This window comes from Grammomys surdaster, unplaced genomic scaffold (genome assembly GCF_004785775.1).
Source record: "Grammomys surdaster isolate TR1022 unplaced genomic scaffold, NIH_TR_1.0 125950, whole genome shotgun sequence".
In the NCBI taxonomy this organism is placed as follows: Eukaryota; Metazoa; Chordata; class Mammalia; order Rodentia; family Muridae; genus Grammomys; species Grammomys surdaster.
The window spans coordinates 930655-943076 of record NW_021620771.1 but is presented as its reverse complement, the minus strand read 5'-3'; positions in this window follow the sequence as shown (position 1 = coordinate 943076).

Below are 12422 nucleotides of genomic sequence, written 5' to 3'. Positions count from 1 at the left end.
GTGGAGAGCATGCTTGTTTCAGCTCACTATATGGAGGGGAGAAACCGTATAAAAGAATTTCATATGCTGCATTCACACCCTGACTGTTTGCTACACAGCAATTCAACTCACTAGCAACGGTGGCCTAACTAGTAGGGAACACTGAGGTCACTCAGATCATTAAGCGTATCTTGTTGGGGGAATATGAAGAGAAATGGACAGAAATAGAGGTCATGCAGGAACAGGTGGCTAAGGGCCAGACTAGACATGCATGTCTAACACCTGTTATACAGCAGAAGAGCGACCCTACCCATAAGGTGAGTGACCTTCACTTTGGTGATGCTTGTCCACAGTGACACAACTCTTGCCATGAGCTATACTTCTCTTCTTACTCTCACTCAGGAGAGCATACATGCCCAACTACAACAGAGTAATTCCATCGACTCTAGTCTAGTCATTAAAATACCACTTGAAAACTTTAGCATTTGAATGATACTACTTACAACTGACAGTTCTCCACCAATATGTGGTGGTCCTATAGGCTGGGTCCTGGCAAGCTTACGTCTACTGTGTCTGTTGCAGAAGCAAGCAGCAAGTTTAGATACAGTCAATCCCCTTTTCCTTTCTTCAGCCCTGGAACTCCATATACTAAGATCAGGTCCTGGAAGTTGAGTAGGTTGAGAAGGCTCTGGAGGAGAGAGGGTCATTGGCTGATACCTGCAATTCCAAAAATTGCTTTCATCATCAATAGGCAGAGTGGATTGCTTCTACTTTTGTAATTATATTCAAATTATTTCACATATATTTCTTGGACTGTGGGAAACTTTCACAGTATATAGATAGTTGGATAGTTCAATAGTATTAATACTCCCATACAGTCATCACCACAGTCTGGTCTAGAAATCCTTTATCTCCCAAAACCAAACCTTTATACTTGTCAAACAGAAACCCTTCCCTTGCCTTTCCTTCAGCTTCTTCAGCCATTGTCTTCTGTGTCTGATTTTTAGCTGCATGCAATATAGCATATGCATGGAACCATATAGTATGTCTGATGAGTGCGGGGCGCCGCCTCGCCGAAAAGGAGAACGCCACGCTTCAGGATTCTTCTGACAGCAGTTTTATTGTTACAGCTCCTTTAGTGTTACAGCTCTCTTAGATGGTAGTGTTACAGCTCTCTTAGATGGTAGTGAGGCGAGGGACCCCAAGCCCCAAAAGCTTATGGCTTATATAGAGCTTTAGGAGACGTGCCACACACTCATTGGCTCTTATGATGTCACCAAATTAGCATACTGGTTTTCACGCCTTACGCAGGCGCACATTCAAGCAAGGCTCTTGCGATGGCAGATGCGGCTCCTAACAGATGAGGCCTAGTTGCCCTTTGCCCCCTATCCTACAGGTCCTTCTATCATGCGACATGTGTCAAAATGCCCTTTCTTTCTAGGGCCAGATACTGCGATGCTTCATTTAGGCACTGGATTTTATGCTTCCATTCGACTGCTGATGGGCACTTAGGTTTCTTCCCTGTTCTGGCTGTTATTAACAACTAAGAATCTACTTTCAATTATTTGGGTGTACCCAGAAATATCATCAGTGGGTCACGTGGGAATTCTGTGTTTGACTGCCCGAGACACTGGCTTTTTTCACGGCAGTTGTACCATTTCACATTCTTCTTGGCAATTTCTCTCCATCGCAGTCAATGCTTTCCTCCTGTTCCTTTTACTCCCTTCCCAATGCCTCCTTCTGGCCATACTAGTTGGTGGCTTTAGGTTGTCTTTTCAAAACTGATTAGTAATTTTGATTATTTTCTTTTGCGCTTATTGGAAACAAACACACATTCAGAAAAACTACACAAGTTCTTTGCCAACTTTTATAATTTTATCAGTTATTTGGTTTTTGGCTGTTGAATGTTAACCCTCTCCATATGCTGAATATTAATCTCTTATCTTTATTTTTTCTTTCTTTGGTTTTTTGAGACAGAGTTTCTTTGTGTAGCCCCGGCTGCCCTGAAACTCACTCTGTAGACAAGGCTGGCCTCAAATTCACAGAGTTCTGCCTGCTTCTGCCTCCTAAATACTGGGATTAAAGGCATGTGCCCCAAGTATCAAATATATGATTTACAAATATTTCCTCCCACTCTCTAGGCTAACTTTTAAAACATTTTAAAGCAAGCTCTCACATGTAACCATACCTGGCTTCAAGCTTGGAGTCCTGCTACTCCAGGCTTCTCAATGCTGGAATTACAGACCCAAGCCTTGACACTTAGCAAGGCACATTTGTTTGAAGATTTCTTGAAGTCCAATCATTAGCCTATTTTCCTATCTATTCCTTTGGTATCATATCAAAAAGGAGCACTGTCCAATCCAGTGTCACAACTCTGTTTCCTTATATTTACTTCTAAAATATTTTCTAATTTTAGCTCTTACATACACATCCTTGTTTCAGTTTTCATGTGGGGTGTTAGGTAAGAATATAACTTTATTTTTTCCCCGACATGGACATCGGAATTTCTAAGACCTATCAGTTGAAGGCACTGACCTTTTCTACAGTGAATGGTCTTCAGTACTCCTCAAAGATGATTTACCACATGCATGAGGGATAATTTCTGGGATCTCTGTAGCACCCATTGGTCCATATGTCTGTGTTTATTCTATTATTCTACAACCTTACTGCTTTCTGGGTTTTGAAGTAAGCAAGCATAAGGCTCCAGCTTTGCTCTTATTTTTCAGGATGATTTTGAATATTTGGATTCCTTTGTGGTTTTCTATGAATTTTAGAATGGATTTTCTCTGTTGGCAGAAAGTATGATTGAGTGTTTGATAGGAACTGTATGGAGTTTTATGATTGCTTTGAGTAGTTTTGACATCTTATCTGTGAATGTGAAATGTGTTTCTTCTTATTATGCCTTTTCATTTGGAAATACTTAGTAATTTCTCCTGTGCAAGTTTTTTTTTTTAACCCTCCTTGGTAAAATGACTTCCTACGCATTTCATTCTTTTCGCTATTACTATCATAGATGGGACTGTTTTCATACTTTTATTTCTGTATTGTGTATTGTTAGTGTGTAAGAATGTAGCCAATGCATGGATGTAGCACAGCAGCTCAGCCCTTGCCTGATACATATAAAGTGAGGACTTTCTTCTCCCAACACCAAGAAAGCAAAGAAATGCAACTGAGTTTCGTGTGTTTTTTGTTTTCTGCTACTTTGCTAAACTCATGGATTAGGCTAGTTTTCCACCTGTGTGAAATGGCTCAGGGTTCCTACATATCCTGCCAGTGAAAACAAATGGCTTTACTTTGTACTTTCCTACCTGATGCCTTGAGTTCGTTTTAGCCTAGAGCTTATAGCAGTTTTGAAGAGACATGGCAGAAGTGGGCATCCTTGACTTGGTCCTGATCTCAGAGGGAAGCGTTTGTCCTTCACATTGAGTGTGTGATGTTCACTGTGGGCTTTTTGTGGAAGGCTTTTTATTATATCAAGATGGTTTCTATATTTTAATAATGTAGTATTTTTAATTAATTCTTTAAAAATTTTATACATGCACATAATGCATTTTGATCAGATTTATTCCCATTCCTCCTTCTAATTTTTTCCAGTTTATTTAGTTAGAGGATTTTAAATTTCACTGATGCCCTTGAGAAACAGTTTGGCTTCATTTCTTCATATCATATTTTTGCTCCCTTTCATGCTTGCTTGCTTCTTTCTATTTCTCTCTCTCTTTTTTCTTCTTCCTCTTTCTCCTCCTCCTTCTCCTCCTCCTCTTCCTCCTCTTCTTCTTCTTCCTCCTCTTCCTCCTCTTCCTTCTCCTCCTCCTCTTCCTCCTCCTCCTCCTCTTTCTCCTCCTTCTCCTCTTCCTCCCCTTCTTCCTGGAACTTGCTATGTAGACCAAGCTGGCTTTGAACTTAAAGATATCTGTCTGCTTCTGCTTCCCAAGTGCTGGGATTAAAGGTGTGCCCAGCTTAAAAATTTTAAATTAGTATACATGATTGTAGGTTTCATTGTAACATTTTAAACAAAATTCACTTCTGTTGATTTTCCCATTCCACAGTCTTCCCTGTCCCTTCAACTTCTTTTGATTGAACATCGCCAAGAACCTCCTTTCTACTTTTGTGTCACACATTTCCTGTTGCACACTCTCTTCAAGCCCTCGTTTTCCTCTTGCATGTTCTCTTTACTAGCTCATGGCCTAAACTGAACTCACACCCCTTATACACACACATAATAGACATTATAGGCTAGGACCTGCATAGAGAGAATATATGGAGGGTTTTTTGTTGTTTTGGTCTTTTTGTCTTTTCAAGAAATTAATATAAGACTTTCCAGATCCACCCATTTTATTGAAATCTATAATTTCTTTACAGCTGAATAAAATTATATATATATATATTGATATACATTTGGATTAATTTTATTTCCTTTTCTGCTGTGAATAGTGCAGCAATAAACCTAGTTGTGCGTGTATTTGTATGGTAGAATAGACTCATTTCAGTCTATACCCAGGAGTGCTTTAGCTGGGTCATATGGAAGTCTGTCTGTCTTTAATTCTTTGAGAAACTTCTGTTCATTTCATTAGTATATTTATTGATTGGTAGCTTTGGTCTCTGGGGTGTTTAATTTTTGTATATTTTAAATATTAACCCCCTGTCTGAAAAAGATTTTCTTTCACTCTGTGGGCCATCTACTCAGTCTAATGATAGTTTCCTTTGCTATGCAGAATCCTTTTCTTTCATGGGATCCCAGTTGTCAGTCCTTGGGACTTTTTCCTGTTTATAAACTTCCTGTCTATATTCATTTTTTTTTTGGAGTGTGTTTTCTATGTTTTTTCCTTAGCAGTTTCAGATTTTGTGAAAGATTCTAACTTCCTTTTTCTGCAAGTGGATACCCAGTTTTGCTGGCTCCATTTTCTGAATGGATTTTATTTTATTTTATTTTATTTTATTTTATTTTATTTTATTTTTATTTACTTTTTTTGAGACAGAGTCTCTCTGTGTAGCTCTGGCTGTCCTGGGACTCACTCTATAGACCAGGCTGACCTTGAACTCAGAGACCTGCCTGCTTCTGCTTCCTGAGTTCTGGGATTAAAGATGTGTGCCACCATTGCCCAGCTGTGTTCTTTCCTCAAAGGATTGCTTTGGCTAATTGTGGTCTTCTGTGTTTTCATATGAAATTTTGGATTATTTTTCCAATTTCTGTGAGGATTATCAGTATAATTTTAATGACAATTTCACTGAATTTACAGATTACTTTTGGTAGTATAGCCATTTTCACAGTATAAAGTCTGCCAGTTTGGGTGCACATAAGGTCTCTTTTCATTGTCTAGTACCTTCTTTAATTTTTAATGTCTTCTAGGGATTTAAGTGTCAGCCGTCAGGATCATTCCTTGGTATTTTATTTTGCCAGGGGCTGTTTTGAATAGAATGTTTTTCTCTTCCTTCCTTCCTTCCTTCCTTCCTTCCTTCCTTCCTTCCTTCCTTCCTTCCTTCCTTCCTTTCCATCTTTCTTTCTTTCTTTTCTTTCTTTCCCTTCCTTCCTTCCTTCCTTCCTTCCTTCCTTCCTTCCTTCCTTCCTTCCTTCCTTCCTTCCTTCCTTTCTTTCTTTCTTTCTTTCTTTCTTTCTTTCTTTCTTTCTTTCTTGTTGAGGTGAAGGGTGGTAATTCTCTGAGTAGACCTGGCTGTCCTGAAACTCACTTTGTAGATGAGGCTTGCCTCTGCCTTCTGGTGCTAGGCTCAAAGGCCTGCACCACCATGCCTAGTGGTTGGGAGGTTTTCAATTTGTTTTTTGTATGTGTGAATGCTGCTGAGTTTTGTGTTAGTTTTGTAATTTTTCAAATTTACTGAAACTATTGAATCTAGATGATTTCTGGTGGAGTCTGTAGGTCTTTTAAGTATATAATCATTTGCAAATGAGAATTCAACTCCTTCCTCTCTCAATTTTATCCCTTGTGTATCTTTTGTCTTCTTGCTTGGCCTAAGACTACATGAACTGCACTAAATATGTGTGGAAAGAGTGGGCACCCTTGTCTCTCTCCAGATCTTAGAGGACGTGTTCTCTGCTGTCTCTGTCTCTCTTCCTATAATGTTGGTAGGCTTGTCAGTTGCAGCCTTTGCTGTTTTTGGATATGCTGCCTATTTTTAATTTCTCCACAACCTTTATCATGCAGACACCTTGAACAGTCAGAAGCTTACTATAATGAATACATCTGTATTTATTGAGATGATAGTATGATTTTCTCCCTTAAGACTGGATCTTTAAGCTTTAAGCTTTTTAAGAGATGTCTGGGAGACAGTATACAGTTGGCTTGTTTCTAAAACAAAGCAGAAATCCAAATTGTTCTGCACTCCCTATCTTTGAATTGGAAATTTTAATTCATTTACTTATTAAAAAAATTATCCTTTGGGTCAGACTACTGTTGATCCGCGGTTCATTTTCTACGTCATCTAGTACCCAAGTCAAGTGTCTTCATCTATCATTCTTCACTTTAATTCTTCTTGGGGGGAGTAGGGTTTCGAGACAGGGTCTCTCTGAATAGTCTTGGCTACTCTTCTGGAACTCAGTAGACCAGGCTGTCCTCGAACTCAAGAGATCTGCCTGTCTCTGCCTCCCAAGCTCTGGGATTAAAGTGTGCCACCACCACCCAGCTTTTCCTTTCTTTTCTTTTCTAATCTTTTCTCCCCACCCCCTCCTCTCTTTACCACTCTAATTTTTGAAACAGGTTCTCTCACTGACCGGGAAGCTGACTCACTGATTAGACTAGCTAATCTGCAAGCCTTCTTGTCTCTAGTTCACGCACTAGGATTATGGACTTGCCGTTCTAGTTGTGTGCCATTTTATTGACTTCCTCTACATTTCTCTTAGTTTTGAGATCATCAAGAAACTTAGATCTCTGGATGGAAAGAACTGGCTCCTGAAAGTCATTCTCTGACCACCACATGTGCTCGGGGGCTGCATGCCTTGTTTCTCGTTCCCACCCCCTTACCCCCAAATAAATGTAACTTAGAGTAATCTTTGTTTAATACTTTTTCCAGGTCTTATTCAGAGATGGCCTGTTGATTTTTTTCCCTTTCTTTTTTTTCTTGTTTTTGTTTTTCAAGACAGGGTTTCTTTGTGCAGCCTTGGCTGTCCTGGAACTCACTCTGTAGACCAGGCTGGCCTCGAACTCAGAAATCCGCCTGCCTCTGCCTCCCAAGTGCTGGGATTAAAGGCGTGCGCCACCACTGCCCGGCTGATTTTTTTTCCCTTTCAAATGAGTCATAATAACCTTTTTCTGGTTTGTTTTGTGATACCTTATTGCAAAATGAACAGTTGAACGTAAAAACATGGTAACTCTTTTTATCACGTTTTTATTTGTGGATAAATCAGATGTCCCCTCCCCCACATTTCTTATTTGCTCTTCCTTTGTGGGGTCTGGTTTGCTTGGTGGATTTTTTTCCCCTGTTGTTTGTTTTGAAAGACCGTTTTTGTTTTGAGAGACGGTCTCTCTGTAGCTCAGGCTGACCTGAAATTCACTATGTAGGCCAGGCTAGCCTCAAACTCATAGTCACCCTATTGCTTCAGGCTCCCAGAGTACTGGGAATATATTGTAAGCCTATAAGGAAAAAATGTAAGATCTATACTCAGGATCAGGTTTGATGGATATGATGGATAAACAGGCTTTCTTGCATCTTTTCTGAGACCAATCTTTCCTTGTTATGGGCAATCACTTTCTGATGTTTTTCAGCCATACAGCTTTTGGATGCATTAGTCTTTTTTTTTTTTTTTAAGATTTATTTATGTTATGTACACTGTTGCTGTTTCCAGACACACCAGAAGAGGGCATTCAGATCCCATTATAGATGGTTATGAGCCACCATGTGGTTACTGGGAATTGAACTCAGGACCTCTGGAAAAGCAGTCAGTGCTCTTAACCACTGAGCCATCTCTCCAGCCCCAGTGCATTAGCCTTTAATGTCTAGTTTCCGAATGGAGGAAAAAGGAAAAGAGGATGGAAACGAGTACTGTCCCTTTAAATTTAGGGAGTCACTTCAGTTGGGTGGCTTTGAATGATTGGGCTGTGTACAATAAGGGCTTCCTGCTTCTGTGTTTGCATGCCTGTGACTAGACACAGTAATCTGCTGCTTTGCTATTTGGGAAGATTTGCTTTTGCATCTATTCTGGGCCCCACAGGCTCCATGCCAGCTGCTCTGGATGAGGGTTCAGTTCCTGGGCTGGGCTGGGCTGGGCTAAAAGCTGAACTAGCCAAAGTTAAGATAAAGTGGCTGTTGAGACATTCCTCTTTGGGGATTTCAAGGTGTCACCAGGCTCCAGAGCTCCGGAGGAGTTACAGGGAGCCAGAGTCCAGTAGAATAGTCATTCTCTTAGCAGGAGCAGGTTCCTGAGCCTCTTCCCCTGCTCTCCTGGAATCCCCTGAAACAGTTCTGTTTTTTTTCATGGGGATTATTCTGGAAGCTTTATCTTAGCCAGTTCTAGACCTAGTAACCACTGAACCTTGCATTTGATAGCTTGCAAAGTCCTGCACAACCGGCTATATCTTCCCGGTGTCTTCCCTATTATATCCACCCCCAAACTTTATCCAAAATCAGTTATTTAGGGGAGAGTGCTTCTAACTTCTGGGCTAACCATTTCATTTATCCTGTTCTGCCTCGTTATTCGCCGTTGGCCATTTTTGTTGACCCTTTCATAGATGGAAGAAGTAAACAGTGAGATGAATTGGGGTCATGAAGTTAGGGATTATGCTGGAATCACATCTCCTATCCCCCCTGCCTCCTCCCCTGCACCTTTGAAGGATCCAATACAAGAGAAGCATTGAGGGTTAAATCTATTTCTGTGACCTCCTGTAAGGAACAGGAGCAGGAAGTCATGTAAAAGACAGCCTTGGAAGAGGGGAGATACTGATTAAACCAAGATCAACATTGTTAAGAAATTTATTTGCAATTCTTTTTTGCGTTTTTGTTTGTTTTTTAAATAACATCATTCCTTAGATAAAAATGCAATCTTACAGGAATATACAGTAGCGTCTCACACAGAGATGGACCCTGAAGCTCTCCTTGAAGGTTTTCCCTTCTAGATTCCCTGGCCTTGCTCAAGGGGGAGAAGGCGCAGCAGGCAGGGCCTTTGACGACAGGAGTATTGGATTACAAACTGTACAACAATATTTACAACAGTCAGACTGTGGTGTCGTGGAGCCTGGAGGGGCAGGTGTGGGATGGGAAGGTGTATATGAGTGGTCTAGAAGCCTGTTCATCTTTCCATGCCTCTCCGGGATCAGGCATGACACATGACAGGTTTTCTTGGGGACATAAAAGTGGACTGAGTACACACACGCGGAGTGGAGGGAGGGAACGCCTTTATGTGGACCCTTTTCATGGAGGGAAGTTTTCCTTAGTAGCACTGGCAGGCAGAAGCAGAACTGCAGTATTTCTGAGAGCAGCAGACTTTGCAGCGCTCACTCCGGGGCTCTGCCAATCATTTCTCAATGACTCCCTCTTCCCACAGGTTGTTCTTAACTGCTGTCATCACAGAGATGTGCAAACCCTGCTGTTTCTCTGTCATCCGTGCTTTGTTCAGGGTACTGGGCAAATTAAAAAAAAAAAAAAAAGCACATGTCCAAGCAGGGCAGGCCAGATGGGTACAGGGTCTGGCAGGAAGGCCGAGATGAGGATTTCAAGTCTGAGGAACTGGGTACAGATGTGGATATGTGTTGTGTGCTGAACAGAAAGGAGCCCATAGCTCACGGGTCACTGTGACACCTTCTTAGGGGTCCTCTGCAGGGACTACTTGCTTATAAATCATGTCCTTAGTTACCAATGGTTTCTCCCTGCTTTTAACTTTGGTGTGTTTCTCCATGCTTGGAAATCCTAGGAGGCAAAAACTATCTCAAATAAAAGCTAAAGCACTTGGTTAGCATGCATAAAGCCCTTGGTCCAATACCTTCACATTGTCCCCCCCAAAAAGGATAAAAGAAACCCTCAATTCCCTGTGGCTTCTGCATTCCCAAACTGTTTCTGTAATGAGCCTGCTGATTGGTGAACGAGGGAATTTTAGGTGGCAAATTTTCAATAGTTGCCTCCTTTATGCTGGGACAAGTGGCATGCTACCTATTCTCTAAGCTTTACCCCATCAAGTCATTGCGATTCTGGGGAATTGCAGTGCCTAGGATTTCCCATGGGGATGAGGGGTTTATAGCTCCAAAGCAGTGAGCATCTGGGACAGTTTGGTTCTGGTGATATGACATTTCACACTTGCACCGAGTTTTACCTGGCCTTCCTGATTGCTAGTGAAGACCTAAGAGAAACGTGACAGAAAGATCTCGGTTCAGACTTTACTCACAGCATTGAATTGATTTGCAATGCTTGCTGTGTTCAGCCCCATTCTCCAAACCCCACCAGAGATGGCTCAACAGTTTCCTAACACACCAGGGTCTTTCTCACACACTATGTGGATCGAACGTCTTAAGATGCTTGGAGAAGGGTGAGGATAAGAGTGGCAGCATTTCCTCATTGTAGATGAAGAACACGGGTGCCATTTCTACCTGTAGAAACTGTTTTAGTTTCTTCCATGTGTCCCTTGTCAAAGGTGCCCAGTGCTTTTCTGCTGTAACAGGACATAATCTATGAATGTGCTGGGTCACATTCACAGGTGTTCTGGAATACACAGCCACAGATTAAACAGGTTGAACATGCTGACCACAGCCCTCCCCTTCTGTAGAAAAAAAAATCACTAAGTAGCCATCACCTCCAGCATTTGCACCTTAGGGTGTGTGTGTGTGTGTGTGTGTGTGTGTGTGTGTGTGTGATTCAACTGACTCTCCCTAGCATATGAAAACAAACAAACAAACAAACAAAAACCCAAAAGACATTGTAAGAATCTCCAATGGGTTCCTTTCACCTCTGTTCCCTTCATTGGGTTTGTAGAGGAGCAAGAGGAGGAGGACAGCTAAGAGAGGAGGAAGTAGAGAAGAGGAAAAAGGGAGGAGGAGGTAGATGAGGAGGGAGAAGAGGGGGAGGGGAGGGAGAAAAAGGGGAAGAGGAAGGGTAGGAATGGTGAAATGCTCAAGGAGGGGAAGGTGCTCACTACTGACATAGGTCGGGTGCTTTTCCCCTGGCAGCTTCTAGGATGCCTTTCCTCATGGCAGCTGCCATAGAGCATGAACTTTGGTGAGTGAGAGCCAAGCTCCCCCAACTGCTTCCCCACTGGCAAATTCTTTGGCAGATGCAGAGGAGGGGTTTTACAAGGCCAGGCAAGGACCACATTTCTAGGTTGTTTTAGCTGGAAACTACCTAGGGTAGGAATTTTTTTCCTTATATCTTCCAAAGCAGATTATGGAGCCATTAGCCTTTGCCAAGGCTGGCATCAGAGTGACCACACAGAAGAGTTTTCCATACAGTGAGATGACCCAGAGCGGGTCAAGACATGATCTTTCCTCATCCTCCATCCCTCTAGTTCTCTCTCTGCTGACACCTGCTTCAGAGCCAGGGCCTGTTGAAGAAGATTCAGTGAGGACACTTAACGTCAGCTTCCCTGGGCTCTGAGTAGCTCGTCTAAAATTCAGACACTCCGTCCTCAGTCCTTGCTCAATTTTTTTCTAGCTCATGATTAAGGACATTTTAGTCACTCATGGATGGAGGGGACATCCTTACTCTGTACTTGACCTAGATCCTTGCTCTCTTGGCCTGAATTTAGGAGCAGTAGGGGTATGTCACCCGGCCTCTACACAGCAGCCATGTTCCTTCTAATGACTTCCAGAGTGTTCCAGCAATGTGCTGACTTTGGCAAAGGAAGGGCTGTCTACTGTGTTCAGTTGGGTTTCTCCAGAGCTCTGGATGGTTGAGAACCATGAGAAAGGAACGTAGACCTTCTCTTCATACAAGTTCCAGAATTTGGAACCAAGGCACCAGAGGAGAGTAAAAGACACAGTTGGGCCTTGGGTTCCTAGTTAGATTAAGAAGATGGGAATTCCAACTAATATAAAAAACATTTACAAATCAAACAAGGCCTAGAAAAATCTCTCCTTTTTCATCAGAAGATACAAAGAACCGAGGACCAGGCAGAAAGGAACTTAACTGGACTTGTCTGTTACTTGGACTGTGTCATGGCCACATACATGACAAGATCAAAAACAAAAGAGAGCTAGTCATAGGACAGAGAAAAACACATTCCCTACACTCCTTTGTGTCCCTTTGGTCCCCAGCTGCAGGCTAATTCTCCTGCCATCCAGTAACTGTCAAGACTGCAGAAGGTTTATTCACTTGTGTTCAAAACAGTCCTTTGGAAAATTCCATGTTGGATGGAGAGTAGATAGTCTGGTGTTGATGTTCACTAGCTTTCTTAGACACTGTTCCCCACTGTCCTGGTGACAGGCATCATGTGTCAGTCTTATTTAGGTAGTCATGAAGCCAAGTATGAAAGACCTACTGTCCATTGAACCTTCTTTCCTTCTAGCAATGAA